The sequence below is a fragment of the Heterodontus francisci genome, chromosome 17 (genome assembly GCF_036365525.1).
Source record: "Heterodontus francisci isolate sHetFra1 chromosome 17, sHetFra1.hap1, whole genome shotgun sequence".
Taxonomy (NCBI): Eukaryota; Metazoa; Chordata; class Chondrichthyes; order Heterodontiformes; family Heterodontidae; genus Heterodontus; species Heterodontus francisci.
The window spans coordinates 41,479,726-41,495,978 of record NC_090387.1 but is presented as its reverse complement, the minus strand read 5'-3'; the positions used below and the strand labels follow the sequence as shown (position 1 = coordinate 41,495,978).

At 41.3% G+C, this 16,253-nt stretch overlaps 1 long non-coding RNA gene across 2 annotated transcripts in view; it reads right to left on the bottom strand.

Moving 5' to 3' along the window:
• LOC137378872 (uncharacterized) overlaps positions 1 to 16,253 on the bottom strand; it is a 97,986-nt gene that overhangs the window by 70,371 nt on the left and 11,362 nt on the right. The window contains exons 1-2 of one of the 2 annotated variants that reach the window (XR_010976688.1): positions 14,141 to 14,227; positions 13,448 to 13,497 (exon numbers count right to left, since the gene is read on the bottom strand). This is a non-coding gene — a long non-coding RNA (uncharacterized lncRNA). Of the gene's footprint in view, positions 1 to 13,447; positions 13,498 to 14,140; positions 14,228 to 16,253 lie in introns of those variants that run through there. The other variant, XR_010976687.1, reaches the window with a different exon arrangement.

Below are 16,253 nucleotides of genomic sequence, written 5' to 3'. Positions count from 1 at the left end.
GGATTCTGCAATTTTCCACAGATTGCAGTATAAGACTACAACTGTGCCAAAGTTTTGGAGTTATGTCCAATTACATATGTAATTAACTTAAACTGTGATTTAGGTTTGCATTATATATTTCTTAGATTCAGCAATGTCTCATGTCTCACATTCAGAAATGCAACCAGACTGCCTAATATTTAATCATTCAATAACATAACCATGGGCATAATAACAGTCTCCCCGTGTGGCTTAAACTAAATATCATGGGGCCAATTTCCCTTGCCCACCAAAACTCTCATGAGAAATCAGCATAACCTACAGAAATGGTGTAGAGCCTCCAATAGATCTCTGCCATTTCTGAGCTTTTCCTGGTAGTCTTGTACAAGGCATAAACTTGGGCTATCCTTACAGAGCAAATGATGGTCAAGGTAGAGCCAGGGATGGGCATTCCTCAAGCCCCTCCATCTCTCCAATTCATTCTTCTCTTTTAAGACCATGCTTAGAATCAATCTCCTCCTTGACTTCTTTCCTTCTTTGGTTCAGCAGCCATTCTCTTTACACCTCTGTGAAGTGTCTTTAATATTTTTCCATATTAATGGTACTATATAAATGAAAGCTGCTATTGGTGTGATCTGATAATAGGAAGTAAGTGGGCTATCTGTCTGTCTTTTCCCCCAATCAATGATTCGCCAATAATCTTGTCAATGGAACCAACTACTTACCCCTCCCCCACATCCACCTTCCTCCCCCCCCACCACAAGAGTAGGTTCTCAGCCAATGGCCTATGTTGGGCTCAAATGAATAAGTCATCCCAATGACAATAAATGTGGATGTTCTTAGGAAGTCTGAGACAAGGTAGCAAATTAACTATTGCACCCAGTTATTGTGTAAACACATCTTTAATGTTTGGGTCAGTGTCCCTCTGACTGCAGGATATGGTTGTAAGGAAAATTCTAAACTTGTGTGAACCCAATTCAATTTAAAACATGCCACTTAACTGTAACTCATTTCCAAATCCTTCCAGTGGAAAATTACCCATGAATTCAGAAGCATGACAGGAATTACAGAAGTGCGTGATGCCATCTTTACTTCTCGACCTTTATAATATGGCCACTTTTGCTGCATATTGACCAAGGATGTCAAATACATATTACTTTATCATAATCAGCAATTCACAAAATGGCAGTTAGAAGCATCTAGATCCAAGAAACATTGTCACGTTGTACAGTAGTTATGTGACAAGATGAACAAAAGCCTGTTCTTAAGATATCTAATTGCCACATTGAATGTGTGTAATTGTGATCATTCATGGAGTTGCTGCTTGTTTAATAAATGAGCCGTACATATTTGAAAGCCTTTGTGTGCCTTTTTTTTTTGACAAGATAAGGTGTATTGGTGTTATTGATGAGAAAACACTGGTGTGGAAAAATTGAACTGCAGATTTCTTTAAATATGCAACATATTCTACATTGTATGTAGAATTTAGCAGAAATTCTCCACAGGTTTCCACTGAGCCTGATAATAAGTTGCCAAGGTTTACGGCGTGCATGTTCAGGAATTAACACTGAGACCTAGCTTGTACTGTAGGTCAGCAGAGAGCTATTCTGAAACTTTCTAATGGTTGGGTAAGTAGTTTTAATGGCTGTGGGACTGCATTCTTTATAAATTACACAATAGCATAATGCATATGGGTAAAGGACAATGACAATTCTACAGAAGTAATTGGTCAGATATTGGATTTTTCATTTACTATCTGTAAACCACATTCTGAGAAAGAACAGAACAATAAGAGTGATCTGTTTTAAACAGACATGCTTTGGGTAAAGGTGAGCACGAAGTAATGTTCTCGAGAAGAGGGTTATTTACTCATTATTAAAGACTGAAACTTGGCTTTCTTCTGCTGGGAACCTCTGGTATTGCATGAATTTCTCATTATTATAAACGATTTTTATAAGAAGAAACAAACCCAATATTCAAATATTAAATGAATGGATTTAAATAAAACATGAACAAATGGAAAAGGAAAATCGAAATTTATCTTGATTTGCCTGGTGAAAATGTTTCCTCACAGTTAGGTAATCTCTTTGTTCCAATTAGGGCTTCTCTTGGAATAGTGGTTCTCTTCGAAGGACACATGTTTAGGATTGACTGAATGACCAAATCTGTATTCTTAAGAGATAATAGGGATAATTCTACCAGCAATTGCAGCCCTTTTATAGAGGCAGTTTAAAAGATGGCAGTTTGAAATTTCTGATCATGGTCTTAATCTTCCCAAATGGATTATTTGACAGTTGGGATAATAATCTCTCTCATTCTTGGATGCTATTTAGGACAAACACAAATCCTGTTTTTTGTTACTCTTTGATATCTACACTTGTATAACAGATGGTATCTGACTATTCACTATGTATTGTTTCCCCCAATACTATTGTCTGATTTTGTTTTAAGTTTGTTTCTGTTTCCCATAATGTTATCTAACAAATAGAAATGAAAATAAGTGCAAATTGAGATAGGACTTGAAAATAACATTTTACTGTGGAAAAAAATAAATCTTTTTCATTTCATGCATTAATTTATGGCATTGCCATGCATGTGGTGAAAAGAACGGAGGCTGAGCTTTTTCAATTTAAAGGGGGTGAAATTCAACTGCGACGGGGGTGAAAAATTTGTCTTAGCATATTAGCCACCCCATTATACACCCTTTCGATCTTCCTTTCCATTGTAGGCTATCAAGAGGGAACAACCTGTCACCATACATTTCATACCTCTGCTGAAGTTGAATTTCACCCACAAAGTAAGAACTGCAGTTAGCCATTGATTGACATAGGTCCATTTAATGAAGTAAATAAAATTTCAATCATAGATTTGGAATTAAAATTTAAAGCAGTATTAACATAGAGTGGGGGAAGGGAGAGATTTTAACTGTAGGCAAGTTTTGAATGGACAGGAGGCAAAGAAGGCAACAAACTCACCCGATGTCATCTATTTGAAGACGATTTTAACTCTTAGACCTCATTTGTATCCTGCCTGTCTGTGTAAAAAAGGACAGAAAGATACAAATGTCCTGCTTCCAGTACTAAGGTGAGTGACATAGGCAGGGGTGAGTGGTGCAGAGGGGCAAGGGAACTGGAGCCATTTTGCCCCATGCAGGTAGATTGCTAAAATGCCATTGTGATCTTAATGACATCATAGGGCCATGATTTGCATGTGTTGAAGAGGTCGTCTACAAAATGGGTCCAGTTAAGCTGACGACTGGCAGGAATCAAGTGGGAATGGGACAGTAAGTCTTTGCATAGTGTTACAATCACCCAGTTCATGGATTGTATTAATTTTCTAGAGGTAACTTTTAATTTGGGAATTGAATTTTTTTAATGCAACACAAGTGAAAACATCTGGTTTGAGAATAGTAAACAAAATTAGAGCACATGGGACCGGGGGTAATATACTGCAATGGATTGAGAATTGGTTAACAGACAGAAAGCAGACAGTAGGAATAAATGGGTCATTCTCAGGATGGCAGGCTGTCATTAGAGGTGTATCGCAATGATCAGTGCTTAGGCCACAGCAGCTCACAATCTATATAAATGATTTGGATATGGGGACCAATTGTAATAATTCCAAATTTGCTGATGACATAAAACTAGGAGGGAATATAAGTTGCGAGGAGATGCAAGGAGACTTCAAGGGGATTTGGATAGGCTAAGTGAATGGGCAAGAACATGGCAGATGGAATATAATGTGAATAAGTGTGAAGTGATCCACTTTGGTAGAAAAAACAGAAAGGCAGAGTATTTCTTAAATGGTGAGAGGTTGGGAATTGTTGATGTCCAAAGAGACCTGGGCATTCTTTTTCATGAGTCACTAAAAGCTAGTATGCAGGCGCAGCAAGAAATTAAGAAGGCAAATTGTATGTTGGCATTCATTGCAAGAGTATTTGAGTACAGGAAAAAAAGATGTATTGCTGCAATTGTATAAAGCTTTGGTGGACCGTACCTGAGTATTGTGTACAGTTTTGGTCTCCTTATCTGGGGAAGGATATACTTGCCATAGAGGGAGTGCAATGAAGGTTCACCAGACTAATCCCTGGGATGGTGGGATTGTCTTTTGAGGAGAGATTGCAGAAACTGGCCTGTATTGTCTCGAGTTTCAAAGAATGAGAGGTGCTCTGATTGAAACTTACAAAATTCTGACAGGGCGTGACCGGGTAGATGTGGATAGGGATGTTTCCGCTGGCTGGTGAGTCCAGAACCAAGGGACACAATCTTAGAATAAGGGGAAGGCGATTTAAGACGGAGATGAGGAGGTATTTCTTTACTCAGAGGGTAGCGAATCTGTGGAATTATCTAACCCTGAAGGCTGTGTAACCTCAATCATTGAGCATGTTCAAGACAGAAATTGATAGATTTCTGGATACTTATGACATGAAGGGATATGGGGATGGTGGGGAAAAATGACATTGAGGTAGATGATCAGCCATGATCTGTTTGAAAGGTGGAGCTGAATAGCCTACTCCTGCTCCTATTTCCTTTGATCCTATAAACCTAGGATGGTTACAAATCAAAAGGTGGCCCATGTTTATTTGGTAAGGTTATAATGGGAAGTGTCAAGAAAAACAATATGCCAAATGAGGAATTTTAATTCATCAGTTGGAAACTTACATTAAACGTTTAATGGAAAAAATCCTGCAGTTAACTTTTAAAAAACTGGCAGCCAAGATGGCCACCACAATTTGCATCTGAAATACCTTTTCACATTCCAAGGCCTCCAAAATGAGACAGAGGTCTGAGGAGCATGGACCCAGAACAATGGCTTGCTCTAAGTGATTGAACTATCTAAGGTTGCTTCATTAGCATGGCATTCAAGGCAATCCTAACACCTTGACTTTGAAAGAGCAAACCTCTCAAAGTGTAAATATTGGCAGCCTGGGGCCTAGGGAGACAATTCCAAATTTTGAATCTCATTAGAAGGTGCTGGACGATACACTGAGGCAGTCATTTGACTGTTTGTCCATCTCTGTGAAAGCTGTGAGTTTCCTTGAACAAAGAGAGACAAGCAGTAACTCAGACTGTGCAGCAGCAGAAAGGCTGTGGGCCTCCCTCCTCTCTGTCTCTCTAGATTACACCACAATTTTGAAAACCAGCCAGGACTCTGGACCCTCCAAGTCTACAGATTGCTACAGACAGAGACCAGGGGAAGAAAGCCACCTACAAGTCTGCCTCCAAGAAAACCCTGAGCCAAGCGGGCCAGCCACAAAGTGCACTCTGACCAGCCAAAGACTTCAAGAATACAACTTCAGCCAGAAGACCACAGAATCATCCAATCTCATAGACTGTGTGTTTAATTTTTATTTATTCTGGACTCTAATTCAACCACAAAATCTACTTTTCACTCTGTAATCTATTTGTGTGTGTATGATTCTCGTGTGAATATGCGTATGAATGTGTAGCTTTATTTTTAGATTGGGTTCAGATTATTAAGTGCAATAAACTCACCTCTTTCTTGTTTAAACTCAAGAAAATCTGTTCCATTGGTTCTTTCACGATCACATTAAAGATAAAAGTTAAAACACTCACTGATGTGGTAAGCACAACCACTGTTTAAAAAGGAATAAACCCTCTTGTGGTCAAATAAGAGGAAGGGCAAGAGGGGAGCCTGTGAACACCCCCCACCCCACCCCCCGACCACCACCCCGCCCCTCATCTGACCATAACAGAAATTTGGGGGTTCTAGCCCGTGATCATAACCCAACCACAAACAAGAAATTGGAAGTGGGAAACCAAATTGATCCCTAGTAAAAAATTTTAAAACTTCAATAGAAGTGTGGGTTTCACTGCTAGAATACTAACATGTCCACATTCGAGGCCAGTACCTTTCTAAGCCAGAGTGAAGTAACTTGGGACAGGTTAAAGGCTCTATCTATTGAAGAGTTGAGGGCTGTAGCTGGGCATTTAGGGATTGCTTTCTGTTCAAAAGCTAGGAAATCTGAAATCCTAAAGCTTGTGGCAACCATTTTGCACTTGTACCTAAAGATTCAGAAACAGGGTTAGAGTCAGAAACAGACAGGGTAATGTTAACAAAAATATAATTAGAACCGAGGAGACTAGAATTAGAATTCCAGAGAGAAAGAGCAGAGGGAGTGTCAAGAAAGGGAAAAAAGGGAAAAATAGAGACCTTTCCATAAAGAGAAGGAAGAATGAGTTAAGGTGGCTTGAATTAGCTAGGGGAAGACTCAGTACACACAGTGAAGGCACAGCTAATGAGGAAGCTACCCCTAGCTCAGGACCGTGTGCTGAGCTCTTAAAGTTCTCTGATTCCAAACTTCAATGAGAGGGATGTGGAAGCATTCTCTTCACTTTTGAAAAGCTTGCAAAACAACTGAAATGGCTGGCCGAGAGCTGGACTCTGTTGTTACAAAGCAAACTAACAGGAAAAGCTCATGTGGTTTATTGACTGTTGCCAGATGAAAATTCGTCAGATTATGAGATGACTAAAAATGCTATCCTCGGGCATGGGTAATCTGGGCATAAACCAGCTAAAGTCCTCAGCCTACCACCCACAGTCACAAGGGACTTTGGAAAGGTACCACCAGACCCTAAAGACAATAATCAGGCCATACGGCTACGAGTACCCACACGACTGGGACAAAGGGCTGGGATTTCTCTTGTTTCCCACTCAGGACTCATCCAATGGGTCCACTGGCTAAAGTCCCTTTGAATTAGCTTATGGATACGCGGTGACAGGTCCTCTTAAACAAATCAAGGAGAAGTATTTGGGACACAGGTATGAGTCTTCCATGTTAGACTACATTTCCACATTCCAGGAGCGGCTCACAAGAGCCTGCACAGTGGCTCAGGAGCACCGAAAGACCTCCCAGGCAGCTATGAAAAGGCAGGCAGACAAACATGCCAAGGCCAGAACATTTTGGTCTGGAGAACGCTTCAGCAGTAGTATTACTTCCAAATCAGGTGAACTCCTGAAAGCCAGGTTCAGTGTTCCATACCAAGTGGCAAAAAGGATTAGCCAGGTAAATTATTTGATTGACACCCCAGACCGAAGGGAAAAACAAAGGCTGTGCCACATTAACATGTTAAAACAATATCAGAGGCGGGAAGGGGACAGACAAGCCCAGGTCAGTCAGACAGTCAGGCAGGGAGGGGACAAAAAGGATAGTGAGGACAGGTTAGAGGAGGGCCGGGAGGATTCCCAAATGGAACCCCCTACTATCCGGTTAGCCAATGCTAAAATGTCTGAAATGTTAGACCCACACCCCTACAGAAATGCAGGCCAAAGAGGCACCCTAACAAGGCTGCTAACAGCATTACAGAAACCTGCAGGGACAAGAAAAGTTCCCAAAAAGGCAAACCAACAGTGAGGGAGATGCCTCACCTAGTTGAAGTGCCACAGGGGAATGCAGTGAAAGCTGGACAGACACCTGCAAGTGGTAATGTCCCAGACAACATGGGGCAGATTAACAAAGAGACCCTCCCCATAGTAAAGGAAAAAGGGAAGGAAAAATGCCCCAAATTAAACAGCACTTGTGTGACTCACCAGGAAACTAAAAGTGAGGTCAATGTGGATCTACCCACTGAAGAACCCAATAATCAGAACCCAAACCCAAAGCTAATCAAACTGAACAATTTCAATTCAGAATTCAGCAAAAACAAGGGCCCAGAGGAAATATCAGACACCACAGAGAGGTTAAAATAATAATTTATTACCCACTGCCACAATAGGGAGAAAAATTACCAAAGTGCTGAAACCTGGATGGTTAAAGACGCATTGCAGAAAAAAAACTATGAAATCGCTGACGCATTGTCCAGAAACTAACCCGACATATAACCATCCCAGACAAAATTCCCCCCAAAAATTTAAATCTGCATATCTGTTGCAGACAAAGCCAGCTGCAGTAATTCTAAGATTAATGAGTGAATTTGAGGAGTGAATGCTGAGAATGAATGCATGCTTTCTTCTTTTTCTTTCCCACAACTTTAATGAAATGTTCCTATCGTCACATTTCATTCTGCATTGTACGTTTCTTGATATCACGTGGAGTGAATCGAATTGGTTGAAGACTGGCATCTGTGATGCTGGGGACCTCAGGAGGAGGCCGAGATGGATCATCCACTCGGCACTTCTGGCTGAAAGGGGCTCCCCCATCTTTGAGGATGGGGATATTTGTGGAGCCTCCTCCTCCTGTCAGTTATTTACTTGTCCACCACCATTCACGATTGGATGTGGAAGGACTACAAAGCTTAGATCTGATTGTTGTGGGATCACTTAGCCCTGCCTATTGCTTCCGCTGTTTGGCATGCAAATAGTCCTGTGTTGTAGCTTCATGAGGCTGACACATCATTTTGAGGTATGCTTGGTGCTGCTCCTGGCATGCTCTCCTGCACTCCTCAATGAATCAGGGTTAGTCCGCCAGCTTAATGGTAATCCAGTCATGAGTGGTGGTGGACAATTAAACAACTAACTCTCCGCTGGTTGGAGTCATATCTAGTGCAAAGGAAGATGGTTGTGGTTGTTGGAAGTCAATCATCTCAGCTCGAGGACATCACTACAGGAGTTCCTCAGGGTAGTGTTCGATGCCAACCATCTTCAGTTGCTTCATCAATGACCTTCCCCAATCATAAGGTCAGCAGTGGGGATGTTCGTTGATGATTGCACAATGTTCAGCACCATTCGCGACTTCTCAGATACTAAAGGAGTTTGTGTAGAAATGCAGCAAGGTCTGGACAATATCCAGGCTCGGGCTGATAATTGGCACTCAAGTGCCAAGCAATGACTATCTCAAACAAGAGAGAATCTAACCTTCTCCCCTTGACAGTCAATGGCATTACCATCGCTGAATCCCCACTATCAACATCCTGGGGGTTACCATTGACCAGAAACTGAACTGGAGTAGCCATATAAATACGAGGGCAGGGCAGAGGGTGGGAATCCTGTAGCAAGTAACTCACCTCCTGACTCCCCAAAGCCTGTCCACCATCTACAAGGCACAAGTCAGGAGTGTGATGGAATACTCTCCACTTGCTTGGATGGGTGCAGCTCCAACAACACTCAAGAAGCTCGACACCATCCAGGAAAAAGCAGCCCGCTTGATTGGAACCCCATCCACAAACATTCATTCCCTCCACAGTGGCAGCAGTGTGTACCATCTACAAGATGCACTGCAACAATGCACCAAGGCTCCTTAGACAGCACCTTCCAAACCCACAACCTCTACCACCTAGAAGGACAAGGGAAGCAGATTCATTGGAAGATCTCCACCTGCAAGTTTCCCTCCAAGCCACACAGCATCCTGAACTATATCATTGTTCTTTCACTGTCGCTGGGTCAAAATCCTGGAAATCCCTTCCTAACAGCACTGTGGGTGTACCTACCCCACATGGACTGCAGCGGTTCAAAAAGGCAGCTCACCACCACCTTCTCAAGGGCAATTAGGGATGGGCAATAAATGCTGGCATAGCCAGTGATGCCCACATCCCATAAATGGATTTTAAAAATGGTGGAGTGGGTGATACACCAGGTTACAGATTGTGGTTGAATACAATTCTGCTCCTGCTGATGGCCCACAGCACCTCATGGATGCCCAGTTTTGAGTTGCTAGATCTGTTCGAAATCTATCCATTTAGCATGGTGGGTAGTGCCACACAACATGATGGTGGGTACCCTCAGTTTGAAGACGGGACTTTGTCTCCACACGGACTATGCAGTGATCTCTCCGACTAATACTGTCATGGACAGATGCATCTGCAACAGGTAGATTGGTGAGGACGAGGTCATGTAGGTTTTCCCCTCTTATCGGTTCCCTCACTACCTGCCACAGACCCAGTTTAGCAGCTATGTCCTTTCAGACCCAGCCAGCTTGGTCAGTAGTGTTGTTACCGAGCCACTTTTGGTGATGGACATTGAAATCCCACCATCTAGAGTACATTTTGCACCCCTGCTATCCTCAGTGCTCCTTCCAATTGGTGTTCAACATGGAGAAGTACTGATTCATCAGCTGAGGTGGGGGGGTGGGGGGAGGGGCAGTACGTGGCAATCAGCAGGAGGTTTCCTTGCCCATGTTTGACCTGATGCCATGAAACTTCATAGGGGCTGGAGTCAATGTTAAGGACTCCCAGGGCAACTCCCTCCCAACTGTACACCACTGTGCTGCCACCTCTGGTGGGTCTGTCCTCCGGTGGGACAAGGATGGTGATGGTATTGTCTGGGACGTTGTCTGCAAGGTATAATTCTGTGAGTATGACTATGTCAGGCTGTTGCTTGACTTGTTTGTGGGACAGCTCTCCCAACTTTGGCACTTGCTCCCAGATGTTAGTCAGGAGCACTTTGCAGGATTGACAGGGCTGGCTTTGCCATTGTCATTTCCAGTGCCTAGGTCAATGCCGGGTTGTCCGTCTGGTTTCATTCCTTTCAAGTGAACAAACCACAAAGATCCTGTAATGTATAGAGGACCCTTGGGGTGGAAGTAACAGTCAAACATTGTTCTGTTGAGATTTAGAGTTTAAAGATTTTAAATTTCAAATATAAATGTTTCCAAACTGTAGTGTTAAGTTAGTAGTGTTTTGCTTTGTTTAACTCTTGTACAGTAGTTTTTTGTTTAAAATGTGAAATCTTGTGGCATATTTCTTTCAGTAATAACTGGGAACTTGACTTTTTCTTTTTGAAAGTTAACAGTCCCTAACAGGATCGTAACAACATATACTTTAACTGTGTGTGTACCATCGAGTGGGGTTGGTTAAAATTCCCAAACATTTAATTGAATGAACCTCTTAAATCACTGATGTATAATGAAGAAAAAAATAAAGAACCAAAAAGTTTGCTGTGCAGTTTTAGTTTTCCATTTATTTCAAACATTACTAACAACGCACAACATAATTTTTCCTCTATAAGTACTGGCCCTGAGGGATTTCAAGCTGCACCATATTGTATTGAGAGACAATACATGATATGGATACTGATTACAGTGGTTGGATATCTGGGGCTAAAACCACCTTGAGGCATTGTGGCTATTCTGGTTTGTGATTAATGGTATCAAATGTTCTTTTGAAGTGAAAAGAGATTGACACCTGCAAGATGGTTATTTTCAAAAGGAGAATGTAGTATCCTAAAAATGTGTAATAATTGTTTTATAAAATGGTGTACAATGAATCTTGATCATCAGTTAACCTCACTAAAACGTTTGAAGATTTTGGAAATATTAGTAGTGTCATCAGTACTACCTTTAAAATGCCATTTTCATTCAGATCAGAACTCTCTCAATTTCAAACAAAACTTTATAAACCAGGCTATTGGTTTAGCTATCTGAAGAACTGCTGCTTTAATTAAACCACTATCATTGCAGTCTTTAGCTTTTCAATTCTTTGAGTTTTTAATTTCCCAATGAATCAAATCAAAGTTAACTTCTATAAAACTAAAACATCCATCAATTTGAGAATTATGTTCGCTTAGAAGATTGAATGAGTAATTGTTTTAACCAATTTAGTTCCGACGTCAGAAAATAATTCATTTAGCCCCTTGGAAATTTTTTTCAGACCATTTACTAATCTGTGATCTGAGATCAGTTTGCCTTCAAATGAACACCAATATACAAACCCGAGTTATACTGCTGCTCAGATTTCTTGAATCTTTCAACAATCCCAAAGCCTCTCCCTGCCCCAGGGTGTGTGTGTACTACAGACATTAGTGTCATGTGTTCATGTCTGCACATGCATCATGCCAGAAGCATAAACTGAATGTGAAAACTTGAGGAAGAAACTGTTCTTTAATCTATGAGATTATAGTTACAGACAACCTGAACTTGCAGGACAGTGTTTCTTACTGTCCTGCCATAACCATATCCTGATGTCACCCGAGCTCTGGGGGATGAGCATTATGTAGCTGTCTACAAATTGGAGGAGTTTCTCTTCTTCTGTTTTAACATGTCAGGTTAGTTTTGTGCTGTCTGGCAACCTAACTATAGTCAAAGAAGGATTGGAAAGATGTGGGGGCTGATACCTTGAACTCATCAACTGTGTTGTGGAAATTATATTCTCATGGCTTCAGAGGACAAACAATCAATTTTAAGTTCAACATTAAGATTTATTAAATCATGGTCGCTCATGGTTCATCACTTAAGTTTACAGAGTGGAGTCCATTTAAAATCTTACTTGAGAATGCTTTCTATTTATAAACTATAACTGACATTTATCGCAAACCCCTCCCACAAAAGAGCAACTGAATGCCTGAGCATTTCAATTCACTGAATTGAAAAATACTGTAGACATAGAAATAGATAAGCTGATGTGCAGAGCTATTCAGACACAGATGGGTTTATGGATGACTATGCTTCATTACTGTTCAAGGGCAGATGTTACGCACCTGAAGTTCAACATTATTAGTGCACAGTTTTGTTATATTTGCATCAATTTCACTTTCAATAGAAATATTAAATTTTTCAACCATAGCTGATGTTTGGGGAAGGGATGAACATTTATAAGTTTTTATTTATTTTAAATTTTTTTATATAGTCTATTGACTTTAGCACCATGCCAATGTGCTGGATCTCTAGCTAACACTGTCGTTCGTTAACATTGCAGTTCATTCAGAGGGGTAGCTGTGTAATTTATACCTCTGCACCTTATTTGGAAACTTCCACAACTCAGGAAATGACAATTTCAAAAATTGGACAAAACCTGAGAGGCAGAGTTTTAAATGAAGGCTCTTTCATATGTTAAGAAGAAGGCAGTTTATCTTCTGCACTTCTTAAACTACAGAATTGCTTTTTTCATTATTCCCAGCAATCCAATGGATTTGATCCCAAACAGTGCTGAACAAGGGCAAATAAACATAAACAGGCCTGCAAATAAATAGCTCATCAATAATTTCCAAAAATCACACGGACACAAAAATCAGGCACACCAACTCACTAACTGCTAATGTCAGGTAAATGAGAGGCAGATCTTCAAAACATATCTAACATTGGTAAATATTTATATTTTTAAAACCTTATAAAATATATTTTACCAACACCCTGAAGGATAAATGAAGTGCATAATTTTCATGTGTGGAGCAAGAGGAGGGTATTACAAATGTTGCAATGTCTATGACATTTTGAAGCATTTACTGTCAGGAGGGTTAGTACAATAGACTGCTCCAGTGAGTACTTAACAAGTAAACCAAGAACAGTTATTTGAGTCCTGAGTATTGGTAACACATACAAAAACAGAATAACTCCAACTCTCTGATGATGCTGAATCCAGTAAACACACATTTTGCTGTAAATTATAAGCTGAAATAGATAACACAAGAGCACAAAAATTCAAGTTTATGGAAGAGCTGTGGGACTATTTAATGAACTCATTAGGCGGATTATGATAGCAGATGTAAAGAAGATATTATCACGGTGAGGCCCTGGGTTATATTCTATATCCCTGGAGACCAAGAGAAGCAGTATCAACAGCTTAAACTAGACACTAACCTCACTTCTTCAGGGAAAGCTCAGATAGATTGCATCGGCGTTTGCTGTTTCTGCAAGTGATAACCAGAAATCAGTTTTGAAATGAAATGACACAAAACACCAGCACCTAAGTTTAGTTGAGTATCAGTGATTCCTGGCTGTATTCTGATACCTTCACTGAGGGAAAGGATGGTAGAAAACTAGTAATAAAAATAAAAAGAGATTAAAACCAGAAATAAAATAAAAATGATTGCTCATGAACCAAACCGTGCCAGACACCCAGAGAGGATAATTGTAGGGTCAGTGGAAATCTAGTGAATTTTGTTAAATTATGCAGAAATAGCGGGCCTGCAAAACAAGAGAAAAGAATGGTTTCCTCCAAATCAAAGAAGCTTTAACAAAATTATGAGAACCAGCATTCAACCACGTGATTTTTGAGAATTCAATTTCAATACTAGCAACAGAAACGTAGCAGCAAATCACAATACACCAATAATAATATTCCTTTGTTGTTTCCCGAGTAGCTAAGAAGCTGCTTAACTCAGTATCAACATCAACAAGTTTGATTAACCAATTGCAGAGTGCACAATTGTTGGAGAAAATGTCTAAATAAGAACAAAGAGAAAGCCATTAACAGGCAAGGTTCTACAAGTGATAGTAAACACAATGCTGGACCAACAGGAGCACACTTTCTGACAGAGGAAGAGAGCCCACCTAATATGTAACGAAGACAGGAAGTATGGCCGTCAAGAACATCCAAGACAAAGTCAACAGTTGCTCCATGATTGATCAAATGTAATAATTGATCCAGGAGAATGTGCACCACTTAAAGAAAAGCACAAAAATACAGCATGAGCATTATTGTGAAGCAGCATACTCACAGCCAGCCCATTAAAATATAATGGTAATGATTTATCAAAAAAAAGTTCATGTTGAAACATCTCTAACTGCAGTGTCATTCTTCCCATTCCAAGCCATAATACTATATCTGCCTCCTTCCCAGCCTTAATATCCACCACCCAACACTCTCCTCCCCCTCCCCCTCCCCCATTATCTCAGGAGGAAATGGAATGGCCCAAACTCAAAATTCAAATGAACGTAAATGATAATGTGATGCCAATGCTTACCATTAAGCATTACAGAAGCTGGGAGGTTACACTGGAACTGTATAAAACACGAGTGAGGTGAGGTGAGAGTGACTGCCCTTGACATCAAGGCAACATTTGACAAAGTATGGCATCAAGGAGCCCAAGAAAAACTGAAGTCAATGGGAATCAGGGGGAAAACTCTCCGCTGATTGGAGTCATACCTAGCACAAAGGAAGATGGTTGTGGTTGTTGGTGGTCAATCATCTGAGCTCCAGGACATCACTACAGGAGTTCCTCAGGGTAGTGTCCTTGGCCCAACTATCTTCACCTGCTTCATCAATGACCTTCCTTCAATCATAAGGTCAGAAGTGGGGATGTTCGCTGATGATTGCACAATGCTCAGCATCATTCGTAACTCCTCAGATGCTGAAGCAGTCCATGTAGAAATGCAGCAAGATTTGGACAAAATCCAGGCTTGGGCTGATACGTGGCAAGTAACATTCATGCCACACAAGTGCCAAGCAATAACCATCTCCAACAAGAGAGAATCTGACCATCTCCCCTTGACATTCAATAGCATTACCATCACTGAATTCCCCACTATCAACATCCTAGGAGCTACCATTGACCAGAAACTGAACTGGAGTAGCCATATAAAAACCGTGGCTACAAGAGCAGGTCAGAGGCGAGGAATCCTGCGGTGAGTAACTCACCTCCTGACTCCTCAAAGCCTGTCCGCCATCTACAAAGCACAAGTCAGGAGTGTGATGGAATACTCTCCACTTGCCTGGATGGGTGCAGCTCCAACAACACTCAAGAAGTTCAACACCATCCAGGACAAAGCAGCCCGCTTGATTGGAACTTCATCCACAAACATTCACTCCCTCCACCACCGTTGCACAGTGGCAGCAGTGTGTACCATCTACAAGATGCACTGCAGCAACGCACCAAGGCTCCTTAGACAGCACCTTCCAAACCCGTGACCTCTACCAACTAGAAGGACAAGGGCAGCAAATGCGTGGGAACACCACCACCTGCAAGTTCCCCTCCAAGTCACACACCATCCTGACTTGAAACTATATCGCCGTTCCTTCACTGTCGCTGGGTCAAAATGCAGGACCTCCCTTCCTAACAGCACTGTGTGTGCACCTACCCCACATGGACTGCAGCGGTTCAAGAAGGCAGCTCACCACCACCTTCTCAAGGGCAATTAGGGATGGGCAATAAATGCTGGCCTGGCCAGCAACACCTATATCCCATGAATGAATAAAAAAAAGCTGAAGTACTATGTGCATTTCTGGTCACCACATTATAGGAAAGATGTGATTGCTCTAGAGAGGATACAGAAGAGGGTTACAAGGATGTTGCCTGGACTGGGGAATTTTAGTTATGAGGAAAGATTGAATAGGCTAGGGTCGTTGTCTGTGGAACAGAGGAGGTTGAGGAGAGACCAAATTGAAGTGTATAAAATTATAAGGAGCCTGGATAGAATGGATAGGAAGGCCCTATTCCCCTGGGTTGGAGATCCATAACCAGGGGGTATAAATTTAGGGTAAGAAGTAGCGGGGACTCGAGGAGAAATATTTTTCACCCAGAGGGTGGCGGGGATCTCGAACTCACTGCCTGAACAGGTGGGACAGGCAGAAACCCTCATAATATTTAAAAAGTACTTGGACATGCACTTGAAGTAGTAACCTAGAAGGCTACGGACCAAGAGCTGGAAAGTGAGATTAGGCTGG